Source organism: Tupaia chinensis, unplaced genomic scaffold, assembly GCF_000334495.1.
Source record: "Tupaia chinensis unplaced genomic scaffold, TupChi_1.0 Scaffold000154_1, whole genome shotgun sequence".
Taxonomy (NCBI): domain Eukaryota; kingdom Metazoa; phylum Chordata; class Mammalia; order Scandentia; family Tupaiidae; genus Tupaia; species Tupaia belangeri.
Window position 1 is genome coordinate 813795 of NW_006159625.1, and position 11570 is coordinate 825364.

Below are 11570 nucleotides of genomic sequence, written 5' to 3' on the forward strand. Positions count from 1 at the left end.
CTGAAGAGATCTCAGCACTTTCTGGGACTTTCTCACATGTTATGTGCTATTACAAATTTTCCTAACTGGCTTTAATTAGTGCCACATAATCTGGCAATTCCAGATCTCTCAGGAATCTGTAAAACCCATTTCACTTGCCTCTCCACAACAGTGATAGTGCATGAAACACCAATCCATTGTTAGCTGTGAAGCCATGTCGAAAACTATGTATAACATGAATACTGGACCATTTCTTGTAGTATTGATTCTATTATAAAAGGTACAAACAACCATAAAATATGCTACTTAAGAAAAAAGTTAACATTGATGGATGAATTTTAAAGAAGTGTGAAAAAACTTCAAATATTAAAACAGAAGATGTAATAAGCCAGATCATGTAGAATAAATTCTATAACACAGATTTTTAATATTCATATTTTTATTCATTTGGTATTCTTAATTATTCAGCTATATTTAATTTTTATTTATTTATTTATTTATTTATTTTATTATTATTTTTTAGGGTTTTACTATAAGGCATATGCACCTGCTGGAGAAAGACAGACAGAGACAGAGAGGGAAAGTGAGAAACATTGCTCCCTGGAGGGATAGCTACACCGTAATTCCTTTTCTTCCAGTCTCCTTTTGGAATTTTGGGCACACAAGCACACATGCCTGGTGTGAGTTTCAAGCCATCAGGTTCAGGACATGAACCACAGGGAGCCATGTGGGAATCCAATGCTTTAATCACCATGCCATTGCTGGCTCCTCAGCTATGTATTTTAATGGTGGGCGAGTATAACCATGACAAACAGTTATCCGAAAGCCCTATAAGAGAGACTTGATTATGTATGTGTATGCATATATGTTTTAATGATCTAGGCAAAAATACTGCCAAGTTATTCCTATCATTATCAGTCTGACTGACCATTATTATAAAATTAGAAGAGAAACAAGCTTACGCAATCTGACAAGATAGTGATGCATATTCTATTGATAGATGATAAGGATCTGTATTTTCTGTTCCTTTTACTACCAGATCAATAGGCAATTCAGACCTCAGGGTCTGCAGGTCCCCAGGTGGTAGGCCCAACAAGTCACAGGTTGGGTCCCATCACTTCGTTAACCCATACACTGGGTACTTAGTGTTCTTCTTTGTAACATCACTACCTTCTGATTTTAAGTAACAGATTTTAAAACAGGTACTTGGCCCTATTTCTACTGGAGTCTATTATTTCATGGGACATAATTATTTTAAATTATCTAATCTTTCCACTCTGTAGTTCTTAAGCCACATGACGTTCTACCCAGTAAATCAGCTTTTATAATTTTCCACAGCTAAGTGAAAAATAGATACTAATCACTTACATTCTTTAGGGAGTCTTTTAATGTAATGTAAATCAATAGACATGCCAATACCATAATGTTGATTCATTTTACAAATAAACATCCCAGTCCTGTGCTTGCTGCTAGGCATATGAGTAACTCTTTTTATGGTGAAGTACACAGATATTAAAGGAATAATAATAATGTAATGTGAAAAGTGCCATTGTAGCAAGCGTTCAGACATGTGTAAACTGTTCTGAGGTCAGAAAAGGGCAAGACAGAAACTCCTGTGGATTCTGAGGAGCTATCAAAGAGGAGGCAGTGACATTCAGGCCAAATTTTAAGGAATAAAACAGGAAAAATATGCAGGTGCTGGAAACAGTGTGGGCAAAGGTTGAGCAGTATGTAAGAAAAAAAGAAGTGTATAGGAAATAGTGACTAGTTCCAGGACTCTGGTTTAAGCCATAAAAATCTAGAACTTTTCCAAGTGTGTAGAAAGCACTAGAAAAGTGTTAGCTATCATTATCATGATAGCTTGAAAAATGGAAAGAATGTAATAGCTTATGTGTCTGAATAGATTAGACAAAGACCTTCAAAGACCTTTACATATTAAGCACACCTCTAGCGCTTAATTCTAAAGCAGACAGAAGCCAATGAAGACATTTTAAATGAGAAGAATAGGCAATTATTATTTATGCTATTTATTTGTGCAGGCATTTTGTTAGATACTTTTCTGCTTACCTACTTCTGTATATATTTTCAGATAAGGAAATTCCAATTGAAAGATTAAGCAATGTCTTTTAGGTCAAATAGCTGGTAGAAGGCAGAGTCAATATTTATATTTAGCTTCGTTTTCAAATACCACCACCTCTAAGGTGACCAACATCCTCATTTTGCTGAGACCAAAGGGTTTTCCAAGAGGTTGTACTTTCAGCACTAAAATTGGAAAGTCCTCAGCAAACCAGGATGAATTATTTTCCCCACCCCTACTTTGGCTTTAAAACCACTGGTCAACCACAGTGGCGTGCTCTGCCATGCTAAAGGTGCATGAGAAGGCCCCAGGTTCATATCCTGAGATCTCTCTGTACACAAGGAGGTGAATCTCTCTCTCTTTCATGGAAGATATAAATAATATAACATTAAAAAGATGTAAAGCACATATATATTTTTAAAATGTGTTTTTAATTATTTAATTAATTTGTTCCATGAGAGAGAGAAGAGGAGATCTCAGCCTTGTAGCCTCAGCCAGCCAGAACTATGGGCATGCACACAAACCCAGAGTGTACACCTGGGGGTGCGACTCTGAAGACTTACAGCATGGCTTTCAGCATCAGGATGCTTCATCACCATTGTGCTGCCAAAGCTGGCCCAAAAGTGGCTTATATCTAGTGAATTTTTACTTTACCTGAATGATCTGATTTTTACAACTCTAGGAATTAGATACTAACATCTTTCTTTCTTTAAATTTATTTTTAATTTATTTCGTACATTGGAATCAAGGTACTAATATTTTCTTCATTTTGCCCATAAGCAAATTAAGGTTCAGAGGAGTTGATTATGTGACTCAAATAAGAGTAGTTGGTTAATATCCTTCCTTAATGGCAAGGTAGACATACTATATTTTTAATTTTTGGCAAACCTTTATTATGCCTGGCCACAGACAGAATCTGAATTATTAAGAAATTGAATTAAAAGAAAAACAATTTTTTTTTTTTTACTCCAAATCAATAAGGCAGAAGCAAAATGGAGCAAAGACTTGCTGAAAGCTATATCCAAGCTGTAAAGTAAATAATAAGTAGATAAAAAATCTCAAGGGACCAGTTATTACAGGTTTGAGGAGGTAAGTCAATTTCTTTCTGAAGAAGTCAACTTTTGTAGAGATTGACTGCCTTCAAAGAAGATTACCAACTGTGAGAAGGAAGGAGTTAGCTAGGATTATATGAAATCTACACTCCAGAAAAATCCATGAATAGAAAATAACAATATCCACATTGATCATTAGGTTCACTTTCCCATGTCTCCCTCTTACATAAGAAGTCATAAAATTTTAGAATGGTAAGAGCTGGAAGCAACTTTAAAGTTCATTGAGTTTAATTTCCTGATTTCATAAAAGAGGCAAGTAAGACCAAGATGTTTATCTAGCATCCCACTGAGGGTACGGTTGGCACGAACATGAGAAAAGAGAACAGATGTAAAAGGTGTGGTTGGCAGGAAAATGATCCCCTAAAATGGCCATTCCTTAACTGCCAGGGATCTGTGAATATACTGAGTTGTCTGGAAAGTCATGGTGCATTTTTTTGCACAGAAAAACAGAAAAATAGGTCATGACTTTCCTGTTGACCTATTATTACCTCACTTGGTAAGAGGGATTTTAAAGATGCAATTAAAGTTTAGGACCATGAGATGGTGAAATTAGCCTAGATTATCCAGATGGGTCCAATATAATCAGATGAATCCTTGAAAGTTAAGAGAAAAACAAAGGAATAAATAAAGGAAAATCGAAATGAGGATTCCACTTGCCTTTGCTGTCTTTAAAATGGGACTGAGTCCATAAACTAAGAAATATGGTAATGTCTAGAAATTAAGACTGTTCCTCAATTTACAGGAGCAAGGAGAAAAGGACTTCAGTCTACAAAGTACAGAATTTTGCCAACAATCTCAATGAATAAGAAATTATTTTCTCCAAAAGCCTCCAGAAAGGAAGATATCTGATTGACAGCTTGATTTTAGTCTCAGGAGACTCATACCAAATTTCTAATCTACAGAACTATAAGATAATACATTTGTGGTATCCTTTAGCCAGTAAGTTTACAGTAATTCATTTCAATGGCAATAAAAAAAAAAAAAAACAATTACAAAAGGTATTCAGATTTACTGACTCACAAATTTTTTCAAAATGACTAAAATGCCTTATCAAATGAGCTCAATAGAATGAAACTACTTTTCCTCAGTTGAAATAATATCAAATCACAGCCAGCAGATGGCATGGTAGTTAAGGTTCTAGACTTCCATAATGGCGGTTTGAGTCCCAGACCCGGCGGCTTGCTTTCTCACTCACACTCACTCTCTATCTCTTTCGGTGAGTATATGTACCTTATAGCAAAATTTAAAATAATAATAATAAATAAAATGAAACAAATAATTCTTAAAGAATAAAAGAAATAATATCAAATCAATCATACATTATCATTCTACAATCACTGATACTTTATAAAAACCATTTTATATACACACAGTGTCATACATTATCATTTTACAACCACTGGTACTTTATTAACCATTTTATATACACACATAGAGACATTGGTGACTAAAAATTCATGCTTCCATCATTGGATATTTAAAACATTTCCAGAATGACCACTGACTTTATAATTGAGATATTACAAAAGGATATCACTGTTCTTAGAATCAGATTATCTACTATTGAATTCTGATCCATGTGAATAGTGGGCTCCAAGACTGGAAAAATCATTTAAATGTCCTGAGCCTCAGAATATACATAGGCAGAACAGAGATAATAATTTCTATTTCAATGACTGTTGCGGAAAGCAACTAGTACAGTGCTCAGTATACTAAAGATGCACAGCAAACTTTTGTTGAATAGCAACACAGATAATGAACTATAATAGACCAAAAAGCATTTACTTCATTCCTACTATTTTTTAGGCACTGGAAATATGTGTAATAATTAGTGCAGATGTCAAGACCAAAAATAAAATAAAATAAAATGTTTACTATCTAATTGTAAGGTTGTAACAGTCATTAATGCTGTTTGTCAATATTTTTCCAACTCTCTACCTTTCTTGAAAAGTTAGGAATGGTTGTATGACTGCTTGACAAATGAAACTGAACAAAAATTGACTTGTGTAACTTCCACACAGTAACTGGGAGAGCCAATGGACAAGTCGCCATAGGCTTTGCCATTGCTAATGTGATTTTGGAAACAGGGAAGGAGGTGGAACCCCTGGAGACCACAGTGGTCATAAAGCATGAGAAAGAAAGAAACTTTTTAATGTAAAAAGCTGTAGCAGTGTTAGGGTAGCTAATAACTTCAGCGAAACTTACCTACCCGTCATCACTTATGCAAAAGTTTTCCTTCATTTTTTTTTCATTTTTAAATAATCTGTGCATTTTTACATGTTAAATTTTATACTTTAAGCAGTCTCAGTAATAAATAAACAGATAAAACAAAGAGTTGTGAATTTCAGTTAAACTGAATTTTTTTAGAGAAAAAAAATACATTGTGCACTTTTGAGGCTCCACACTGTAAGTTAAAAAAAAAAATCTGCACTCCTGGACACAGTTTGAACCCAGAGTTTCACGTTTAGACAGCCCACAACTAGACAAACTTGACAAGGACAAAATGGGTCAGAAGTGTCATTTCTTAGGAATAATTAGAATCATCTAATGTGGATAAAAGAGGTCAAACTAGCATCCACTTCTCACTAACCTTTGGAGTTACTGGACCGACAAAAGAGGTAGCCTTCAATAAATGTTTATAGTCAAGCCAAAAGGTTAATGGAAATAAAAGTAGACAGCCCAAAGGTAAAGAAGAGAGGAGCGTTCTAACCCAAGAAACTAGTGACATAATTCTGTCTTAGGAATTCCAAATTTTGCTTGAAAAATTTATTGAAGATTTCAAAAACAAGGGTTAAAAAGAGCTAAAAGTCAGAGGAAAATCTCCCCTATGAGAAGAGCCTACTTGTAAATTACAGATCTTTAAAAGAACCAGCAGTGTTATGTGATGAAAAAGCCTTCAATTGACTTTAGTTTAGGAAATAAAATAACATACCATTAGAGAATCTCACACTGATGCAATGAGATTCAGTCTGATGCTGTTGAAATGCTCTTGGGAGGTTGCTTCTATAAACAGATAATAGGTAAAAAGAGCCAAGACCTGTTTGAGGAAACACTCATGTTTCCACAGGAGTTATATCATCAGGTATAAAATCATATCCATCCTGAGTCGTACACATTGTATTCTTTTTTTAAAAGAATTATTTTATTTAACTTTTTATTTATTTATTTATTTATTTATTTATTTATTTATTTAAAATTTGGCCAGAGAGGGATAGAGAAAAAGAGAGAGAAAGAAAGTGAGAAGACAAGCCACCAGGTCCAGGGCTTGAACCATGGTCAGCATGTGGAAATCTAGTGCTCCCAACCACCATTCTACCTGCCAGCTCCACTCATTGTATTTCTTACATTAGAAAATCACAGTGTAGTCCCACATATATGTACAACTATTGTATATTAATACAAATTAAAATATATGATAATAGACTTAAAAAAATTTTGGAATTACTATAAACATTATCTATATAGTTAGAACCAGAAACACACACACACTGCATGTGTTCCTGAATCCTTAGAAATTAGATGCCACCACCACTGCCAATCTCCCTCAACTAAAGATTTCTCGATATCTAAATAAAAAAATGGCTCTTCTGCATGTGATTTTTTTTTTTTTAAGAGGATTTTGCTATAGGGCATATGCGCTCACCAGAGAAAGAGAGAGAGAGAGGGACAGAAAAGAAGAAATCAAAGCCAGGCATGAGTTTAAGCTGCTGGGTCCAGGACTCGAACCACAGTCAACTACATGGGAGTCCAGAGATATAGCCATTACACCAACTGCTGGTCCCAACATGATTTGACCTTGTATTACCATACAAAATCTTACATAGTAAAGTGTTGGGCAATGTTTCCAAGCAGTTCTCCAGACTAGAATTCAATTCACATTCAATCTGACAGTCACACATATTGTATCACTCTTCTTTTTTTTTTTTTTTTTAATTTACTCATCTACTTATTTGTTGTGATTTTCAAGCTGCTGGGTCTGGGACTCAAAACTTCAGTCAGCCACGTGTGAATCCAGTGCTTCAATCACCATGCCACCTGCTGGCCTCATATTGTGTCCTTTAAACTATGGGAAGTCACTAGTGACAGTGAGCCAGACTTTAAAATTGGCCTTTACCAATGCCTATGTATACTACGGGGGCAACAAACTAAAAGACGGACTATCTGGAGTAGGAAGTATATGCCAACATCCTCACAATTATATTTTCAGTAATCCTGAGAATGGTGTACAGTTTCAACATTATTGACTTGACTCAGCTACACAACTTTTAGTAGGATGGCTTCTGCCTGATAAAACAGAGTTTTATAGTAAATATCATTTTAAAAAAGTTACACAGGAAGCTGTGTGAACCTTTGGGCCTAATGCTACTAAGGCAAAGACTTAATTTTCTCTTTCATAAAATACACTATGATTTTAAATTAGATAAACAAAGTCATTTTACTCCATGTGGTCCTGTGGGGTCAATATTATTCATGGGATAAAAAAACAAGTTCTTGGGACCAGAAGATGGCATAATGGTTACATCACTGGACTCCCACATAGTTGACCATAGTTCTTGTCCCAGTCCCAGAGGCTTAAAATTGATGCCGGGGACATGTACGTGTGTGCCCAAAATTCTGAGAGGAGATTGGAGAAGGGATTGCAGCATGGTCACTCCCCTGAGGGGTGATTTCTTGCTTTCTCTCTGTCTCTCTATCTCTCCTGCAAGTGCACATACCCTATAGTAAAATCTTCTCTTAAAAAAAAAGTTTCTCAGTGATAACTCTTCCATGACTTAATTAGTACCAAGTATTCAAGTATAGCTAAGGTATATCATAAGTTTCCATTAAAGTTACAGGGCTCCGTTAAACTCAGCTGCTTCCATTTAAAAACAGGATGAAATGATCACTGAACTAGAGTGGGATATTCCCTGAGTGAGAGCTGAGAGTCTTCCTACGTATGCTACACAATCAGTATTATGTAAGTAATTTAGAAAACTTCCGAATGTATACCAAGTAAAACACTTGAGAAATAACAAAAGCTAAATTCATAAAGCTAAATTCATTAAAGTTAGCTGCTTGAAAACAAACTTACATGCTGTACACATTTTTGAATGCAAACTCAAAGAAATCAGGAATGTTCTTAAATTAGAAAATACATGGAAAGAACAAATGGGAAAGATATTAGCAGTGTGCTCTAACAAGAACCACCACACTACATCATTAGGCATGGAATAGATTTCTGAATGGAATGTTGGGAAGGTTTCGTTAGAATAGTGCTTTTATTTAGCTCTGTTCAAAATAGCCTTTAAGGACAGCACGAGAGTGAGTTTCCAGAAGACTCCTGCTAACAAATGTTTTCAAGTTGACTGTGCTATGCAGGATCTCAAACACGGTAAGGGACTTTTCAAAAACAAAATGAGTGTGAAATAAAATGAAAGGATTCTTGGCTACTATATCCATATTCCTTATGTCAGCCAGTTTTCTCTCTATGAGCCCAAAATTTAAATAATCATTATCTCTGAGGTATATTTGCTTTTAGTTCTCAAAATTGTTGGAACATATTATCTTAACATGAGTCACTGCCTGAATATAGGAATTTGAGTACACAAAGTAATGGTCTTGTTAGAAAAGGGAACACAAATACTTCTATATATTCAGGATACTGAAAACAATCTCTTTGAGTCCAAATAAAAATAATCATTTCATGATATTTGGAAAAAAGAAGATGAAATTATTACATAAAATTATGCACTCTACAGATACAGATATTTCCTTTTCAAGTGGGAAGAATCTCTACATGAATAGTAAGCATCTAAGTTATTCAGCTATTTATTATATTCTCATTTTCAAAAAAAAATGAATAGACTCATTTCTCTTTCTCTTTTGCCAACTTCACTCCCACAGTCTCATCTGTTCTTCACATACATTTGGCTCCAGAGAGAAACTACTCCCTCCAAGCTGGCAACCATTAACTTCAACCTTTTATTTTATATGGCTCTGAAAGTCACGGAGTGTTTAAGGAGTGTTGTTTTGCTCCTGGCAGAAATTCTGGGCTTGCACCTAGTGCAACGCGCAAGAGTGTCTGTGCTGAAACTCTGAGACGGAAAAGTAAATTGCTTGAGTAGTGCTGCTTACATAGGCTGTCACATACACCTGTGGCAGGGTTCAGGGATCTGGAGAGCCATGGCACAAGATCTGTGATCTGGGGCGAGTTGCTTAATCTCTGAAGGGTTCATCTTCCTTCTCTGTAAAGTGATCTCCTCTGTCCTTACTGCTTGATAACAACATCATTGTAAGACTTACTCCTATAGAATATTCATCAAACCTCAACTCACATTACGAGTGTGGAAAGATATACATAAGAAATCAACTCATTGTGTTTATATTAACTTAAGGAAATGCTACTATTTTTATTGCTGAAATGGTATATAAAGCCATTGAATTTGCCATATTTAGCATTTACACCCTCTCAGATAAAGTAGTATGGTTAAAATAAAAATATTAGTGGAAGAATATAGAGAGTATGTATTATACTATATCTATCTATCTATCTATATAGCTGCATTCAACTATTAATGGCCTACTTTGGCTGGAAAAAAAAAAAGGCAGCCGGTGGCATGGTGGTTAAGGCAGCTGGATTCCACACGGTTGACCACACGGTTAGAATCCAGGACTCAGCAGCCTGAAACCACACTAGGTGCATATGTGTGTCTGTGTCCAAAACCCAAAGGGAGAGGTGAAGGAGAAGAGACTGCAGCACGATCATCTCCCATAGAGGGGATGCTTTCTCACTTTCCCTCTATATCTGCTTCTCTTCATCCCTCTCTGGTCTCTCTTTATCTTGCCAGTGAGTGCCCACTTCCTTTAGCAAGCCAAAAAGAAAATGGTAGTCAATTCGGTTCGCAGTCTTTTAGAGAACCACCCCAATGGCACTCTGTGAAAAAAGAGAAAACACTAACCTGCATGGTTATTCTCAGCTGCTGAGATGTGTTCATCCTTCATGAGTTAATCCCTTGCAATATGCAATGAATCTTTTAGTCACCATTCAGACTGTCTCCAGGTTACTACCTTTCAGGCAATCTTAATATCTACCCAAAGGTGGGGACTATCTTGATAACAATAACACAATAAATATTAAAACCAAGTATCATTGTTTTCTTTTAGTTACATATTGTTTTCTTGATGTGTGGCCTTATATTGGCCAATAACCACAAACAATTAGAAACTAACTTACATTCTGAACTTAAAAATACACCTGATATTATGGTATTTGAAATTGATGGGAAAAATTTATGGCAAAACAAGAATGGTAATGAGAAGAATAGCTCCCTCCAAAAGGGAAAACATGTGGGATTATTAAACTATATATTAGGTTCTGTGATAAACATAGTTCTGCTTTCAGTAAGGCAAATTTTTAAGAGACAAGTTATTAAGGATGAAGTTACTCAAAGTCAGGTGCAAAATTTTAAAATCTTGGCAAACTAGTTGGGAAAAGTGTGAAAGCTGAATAAAGTGATCTGTAAGACATTTCAGTAACAAAAATATTCCAACACTTAAATTGAGTATCTAAATAAGACTCTGACCAGGAATGTGGTTTTTCAATATTTTCTACCAAATCAACAGATGCAAGACTGTGCTAATTCTGTATTTTCAGGGAGTAAACATCACATTTCTAGCTGACAGGGATTGGCCCTCCCCTCTGGAGGAAGGCTGCCTAGCCTTCATAGGGAAAGGCAGTGAGAACAGGATTCCAGACCAAACAGATTCATCTCTGCGCACTCCTAACCAAGAGGGCCTTGTCAGTCTGAGGAAACAAAAGGGTCATTCTATGAAGTTAGAAGCCAGTGAGATAAACGTTTGTTAATACTGACCCTGGACAAACGTCTCAAATCTTATTTATTAATTTATTTTTTATAATTACTAAATTTGAATGAGAAGTTTCTGTATGAGAGGAGATACCTGAATATTTATATTAAAATATTTAATTTCTTAAAAAAAAACTGTGGAAAATATTCTCAGTCATAAAAGAAAATCGAATTTTAAATGCTTTCACAATTTTCAGTCCTATCTCAATTTTTCCAAAAAAGGGTAGGAAGAGTGGACATCTTTAAAAAGTTCATGGAAATCGGGAACCAGCAGTTAGCGTAATGGCTATGTCGCTGGACTCCCACGTAGTCGACCGCGGTTCGTGTCCCGGACCCGGTGGCTTAAAACTCACGCCGGGCGCGTGTGCGTGCGTGCCCAAGATCCCGAGAGGAGAAGGGATTGCGGCGTGACCATCCCCCCTGGGGGGTGATTTCTCGCTTTCTGTCTCTATGTCTCTCTCTGTCTGTCTGGCGAGCGCACGCGCCCTACAGTGAAAATCTCTCCAAAAAAAAAAAAAAAAAAAAAAAACAAAGAAAAACACTTTAATAAAAAAATAA

At 35.8% G+C, this 11570-nt stretch overlaps 1 protein-coding gene across 1 annotated transcript in view; it reads right to left on the bottom strand.

The window, feature by feature from the left end:
- Positions 1–11570, bottom strand: part of ZFPM2 (zinc finger protein, FOG family member 2) — a 424160-nt gene that overhangs the window by 180016 nt on the left and 232574 nt on the right. The window lies entirely within an intron of this gene.